Source organism: Pelobates fuscus, chromosome 3, assembly GCF_036172605.1.
Source record: "Pelobates fuscus isolate aPelFus1 chromosome 3, aPelFus1.pri, whole genome shotgun sequence".
Classification (NCBI taxonomy): Eukaryota; Metazoa; Chordata; class Amphibia; order Anura; family Pelobatidae; genus Pelobates; species Pelobates fuscus.
The window spans coordinates 372869888-372875887 of NC_086319.1; positions in this window are offsets into that span (position 1 = coordinate 372869888).

The window sequence follows — 6000 nt, forward strand, 5'->3', positions numbered from 1 at the left end:
ACCTGGAATAAATCCCGTTTGGTCCGCGTGTACTAGGTCAGGCAGGAGGTGTTTCATGCGGGATGCCAGCACCTTCGTGAACAGTTTGGAATCTACATTTAGGAGCGAGATCGGGCGGTAGCTACCGCACTGTAGGGGGTCTTTCCCCGGTTTGAGGAGAACAGTGATGGTGGCCGCCACCGACTCTCTGCCCAGGGATCCCCCTTCTCCCGCTTTGTTCAATGCATCAGTAAGTCGTGACAAGAGCAGACCTGAGAAGCTTTTGTAATATCCTAGGGAGAAGCCATCTGGACCTGGTGCTTTGCCAGTCTTGGACGATTTGAGAGCAGCTGCCAATTCCTCTACGCTGATCGGGGCATCCATCATCGCCGCCGAATCCCTATCCAACGTGCTCAAGACTGTTTCGGATAGATAGTCATGTATCGTCAAACGTTTCCGTGCAGCCTCGGCGCCAGCAGCAGTTGGGTGTAGATTGTAAAGTTTCTCGTAGAAGATCCTGAATTCCTCTGCGATCTTTTCGGGAAAAGGGGAAATTTCCCCAGTTGACAAGCGTATCTGACGGATTTGTCTATGGGGGGCGGGGCCTCTCAACAATCTAGCTAAATATTTGCCGCCTTTATTAGCGTGGGCGTAGTAAAAGCCCTTGGTGCGTTGCACCGCGCGGAGATGTCTTTTCAAGAGGAGCGCTTTGAGTTTCCGCCTGTGTTCCATCAGTTCGCCATACACCGCGGTCAGTTGTGATCGCTTGTGGCGGCATTCCAGTGCTGCGATTGTTTGATGTAATTCGGTGAGTTCGGCCATAAACGATTTCCGTTTCTGCGAAGCAAGGCGTATGAGCGTACCCCGGATCACACTCTTATGTGCTTCCCAAAGGGATATCGGGGAGATGTCCGGAGTATCGTTTTCCTGGAAGTATCGTTCTAACTCCTGCTGAATCTGTTCCTTAATGTTTGGGTCCAGTAGCAGGGCTTCATTCAATCTCCAGTTCCATCCCGCCGGTTTATATAAGGGGGCAGCGAGTGTCATCTCGACCGAACCGTGATCCGACCAGGTTGCCGGGGTGATGTCAGCTCCCTGCAAGTGTGTCAGCCCCTCACGTGTGATAAAGAGATAATCTATGCGAGAATAGCGGTTGTGGAATGCCGAGTAATAGGTATAATCCTTCACCGAGGGATGAAGCACTCTCCAGCAATCTACTAGTCTTAGATCTTCCATCGTTTGTCTGATGAATTTGATAGTACGCTGCGGTATGCAGCTATGTCCCGTCGAGGAGTCTAAGATCGGGTCCAGCGGGACGTTGAAGTCACCTCCCGCAATCAAGATTCCATCCGAGAAGTCTTCCAACTGCTGTAGAGTGTTGCGGAGGAAGGGGGCCTGCCTCTTATTTGGTGTATAGATGGAGGCTATTGTGTAGATCTTGCCGGCTATAACTCCCTTAAGGAAGAGATATCTCCCTAGTGAATCCTGCTGTCGATCCAGTTCCTCAAAACCGAGTTCAGCTGCCAGGAGAATGGCCACTCCAGTTTTGTGCGACATAGGGTGGTTACTGAAATAGTTATTGGGGTAATGTCGATTCCGTAACCTGGGCTGTGAGCCCTCTTTAAAGTGGGTCTCCTGTAGTAAGGCAATCGACACATGGTTTTTCCTCAGTTCCCTCAGTAGGTGGGTCCTACGCTCTGGTATATTAAGGCCCCTACAGTTCTGTGTGACAATCTTCAGGGGGGTGTTGCAATAGGCCATGGTTACTGGGCCAGTCGACAATGAAGGTACTGTATTGCCCCAGGGAAGGTGCTCAGCCGATAGAGCTACTAGTGCAGTGCCCAAGCGGAGGAAGGAAGGGGGGGGGGAGATAGTGATGGGGGGGGGGGGGTAGAAAGGGTCAGAGAGAAAGCGGGTACGTTAAGAAGGAGAGTAAGTCAGGAGCCGGTGGTCCAGGTGCGGGACTGGTAATCCTGTTGTTAGTTAAAAGGAGGTATGTATCCCTATCGTGGATACCCTCTCAGAATTTGGACTAGGTCCAAATCTATGTCCCCCTTCCCGAGTGGGGGGGGGGGGGATTGTCTCGTGCAGCGACCGACACTAGCGGGACCTCGGACCGGAACCAGCCCAGGTAACCGAAGCACTCCCTGTGTGGCCGCGCTACGGTCAGCACGAGCGTGTGGGTGTGAGGGTGTGTCTCGAGCTCCGACCAGATGAGGTTCACTGATGAACGGTATGCTCCCGCCCCCGTTCGCCCCCTCAGTGCTGTATTAGCAAAGTAAAGCAATCCCTGTAATTGGGCGTCAGCGGTAAGAAGATACATAAGCGTCAGGGGTTAGGTTTTTGGTGATTATTCTAAGAGTTACTTATGATCTGGCTGTTTTCCAGAGGAACCCCACTTTCCCCAGGTATATCCCTCCCACATGGAGCTCCCGTGTGATAGTCCTTCTGCTTACTCTCGGTGTATCCCAGCAACCTATGAGTGAGGGGTGGCCGTAACGGCAGTCTGGTGACGTACGTCTGGTTCCCCAAACTAATGGTATGTACAAGGGTCCGTCGCTAGGGGACCTCAGTCCCCTCCAGAGTGACCCTCTGTATCAACTATCCCCTATCCACCCGCCGCGGTTTTGCGTTACGTCCGCCTTGAGTGTCGCAATGTCCCTGGAGGGGGGGGGCAGGTGGAGAGGTGGAGGGGAGGGGGGCTGAGTGAGAAAGAGGGGGGTCACGTTTGTGTATCAGTTGTTAGGTGGCCGCGGTAAGCGGGCCTGACGTGGGGTGTACACGCGAAGGTGTATGTCTAGGGCGTGAGTAGTAGACATTATGTGGATGTGAGGAGTGGTATGCTTGGGGGTATATATAAGTGTGAACAGTCGTAGTAAACATATGCATTCAACGGTGTGCACATAGCAGTAAAAAGGCAATACATTAATACATGTTTCGACATAGAACATAACCTGATCTCCCTCCATGATCCTCCCCCAAGGCGTAAAGGTGAGTTGTCATGCAAGTGTATCCTATGGGGCGCTTAGATAAATCTAGAAGACCAAGCAATCGCAAGATCCACATGAATGTAACAGTTTATGCATATCGGGAAAAGGTAACATATCAATACATGCATTAAGAATAAAACACAACGCTACTAGGTCTCCTTCCACGAGACCCCTCATCTACCAATATACCACCCAATTTCTTCCATGCCCATCTCTCCCCCCAGATCCCCCCACCCAAGGGTCCGCCAAACTGTTCCACTTAAGGTATTGTCTCTGGTCAAAAAGCTGTGAGTCTCGCTGAGAGAGTGGAGTGGAGTGCGGGAGGTATAGGCGTATGTTTAGATGTAGATGTAAGTATGCCAGGACCAGGTATGTGCCCCCCCCCCAGTGCCCCCCACCCCAAACCTTGAATACAGTGTCCCAGAGTACCTGAAAGCACACTACTCGTGAATCTCGGATTCTGTGGATCGGTAGAAGCAAATGCGAGACCCTGTTCCCGTCAAGAGGGGGAGCTCAAGTCGTGGTGTCAGCATCGTCCTGAGACAGGACCCTCTAGTGGAAAGTATCCTGCGGTTACCCGCGGTGGGTGGATGGGGCTGCAACTATTCTTCCGGTGATGTCGGTCTTCCATATCGTCCGGGGTGGGGGGTAGCCTGGGCACCCGTGGCCCGTTGTCTCGGCTCCCTCCGCGGCCTCGGGGGGGGGGGCCCAATGAGCTGAGAATCCAGTTGGGGACTGTCTGAGAGGGGAGGCCTAGTTCCTCCAGGAATCTCGGTACCTCCTCAGGCCATCTCAGGGTAATCCATCGGTTTTGGTGTCTTGCCATTAAAGCGAAGGGGAAGCCCCATTTGTAGGTTACGTTATGTTCCCTCAGGGCCGCTGTTACAGGGCGAAGAGCTCGCCTGGCATCTAGAGTGATAGGCGATAGGTCATTATACAGCGAGACCTGGGCTCCCCGGAAGGGCCAAGTGGGCCTTTCCCGGGCTTTTGTCATGATGTTACTTTTCACCGGGAAGGAGCTTAGGCAACAGACAAGGTCCCTCGGGCCATCTTCTGCATTCCTGGGTCGCAGAGCCCTATGAGCTCTGTCGAAATCAATTTGTGGCAGGGGGGTAGGCAGCATAATGAGTTGAAAGAGTTCCCTAAGGGTGTTTGTCGCATCTTCCACCCCTTCTTCTTCGGGTACACCCCGCACGCGGATGTTGCATCGCCTACCTCTATTGTCCACATCTTCAAGGTGGCGACGCATATTCAGCAGCATCTCCCCCTGTCTGGCCACCGCTGTGTCTGTGGACGCTGCACGCGCCGCCAGGGCTGTATCCGCCTCTTCCAACGCGGTAATGCGGCCCGCATGAGTGGTTAGTTCTGCGCGGAGCCCTGCGACCTCCGCCCTCATGGACTCCTGAAGCGTGGCTGTGGCGGTCTGTAAGTCGGCCTTCGTGGCCATAGCTGTTGTTAGGTCTCGGAGTGTGCCCTCAATCCGCTCCAGTGCAGCGTCTGTTGAGGTGTGGTTAGGCCCAGCCGCCATCTTGGGGCTCGCGGGATCACCGCTCGCTCCGTGTTGCGGGTGAAAGAACCCGTCTAAGGGGCCCTGTTGGGAGTTCCCTGGGGTCTGGGGATGCTCTGGGCGTTTTGTGCGCCCCATGGGTGCTTACTTGCGGCGTAGAAAAGCTTCAACGGGGGTTCGGCGGGACGGAGCTCACTCCTCACGCGGCCATCTTGGTCGGCGCCGAAACCACGCCCCCCCTTCTGTCCGTATTCCCACCTCTGATGGGAAGATTCAAGATTTCTCGAGGGCTGCACCGTTCCTGTGGAACTCGCTTCCCTCCTCCGTTAGATGCTCACCCAGTCTCCACTCCTTCAAAAAATCATTAAAAACCCACTTCTTCATAAAAGCGTATCACTTAAACTGTTAATAGCTCCCAACTGATTCCTCTTCTGCAACTGTCACTAGTCTAATACTATCCTTACCTTTTTGTGTCATTTTACCCCACTCCCTCTAGCATGTAAGCTCATTGAGCAGGGCCCTCAACCCCTCTGTTCCTGTGTGTCCAACGTGTCTGGTTACAACTACATGTCTGTTCGTCCACCCATTGTAAAGCGCTGCGGAATTTGATGGCGCTATATAAATACCATAATAATAATAATAATAATAATAATATACCAATTTGGAGTTTTTTTTCAATAAAACGAAGCTGCTACAACACTAAATGTGTAATTCTCCCAAAACCGCACAAACACATTCCCCTTATAGTTTTCCAACATTAGAGCTGTAAGGAATATTTTGGGAGATGTAGTCCAGAAATTCTGGAGTGCCGAAGGGTGCCTATTCTATACTTACTAGCTGACATAGCGCATAGTGAAATACATATTCAAGTCTATTTCTCATGCTAGTAAAGATATAGTTAATGTGTGTTAGTAGTTTAAATGTTTTATTCCTATAACATTTACTGCCCCCTGTGGAATTTTGGAGTCTTGTCCAATATTCTGGTCCAGTATTCTAAGAACCTGAGTTTCATAGGAATCGGAGAAGACGATCCAAGGTGGGTGATGTATGTACAGATGGGCTTGCTAAGCAGACCTATAACAGTTGTAAGGTACGTATCGATCACAGCCTATTAGAATTTTATAATAATGTGAAATCATTTGTTTTTTTAAATAATTTATTTCTTAATGCAGATTATTAGTTTGGATTCTAAAGTGTAGTTGGTACAATTCAGTCAGAGGTGTCTCTTTAACGTACAGTGATTTTTCACTTGAAATGAGATCAGAATAATGGTCACATAAACTGGGTAGAGACATAGTTTGCTTGTTTGACTTGCAAATGCAGTCCAAGACTATTCCGATTATACATCGAATTGCTCCATATAACCTCTCCCTATAACTCCTCCTATTACTCCATATAACCTCTCCCTATAACTCCTCCTATTACTCCATATAACCTCTCTCTATAACTCCTCCTACTACTCCATATTACCTATCTCTATAACTCCTCCTATTATTCCATATAACCTCTCCCTATAACTCCTCC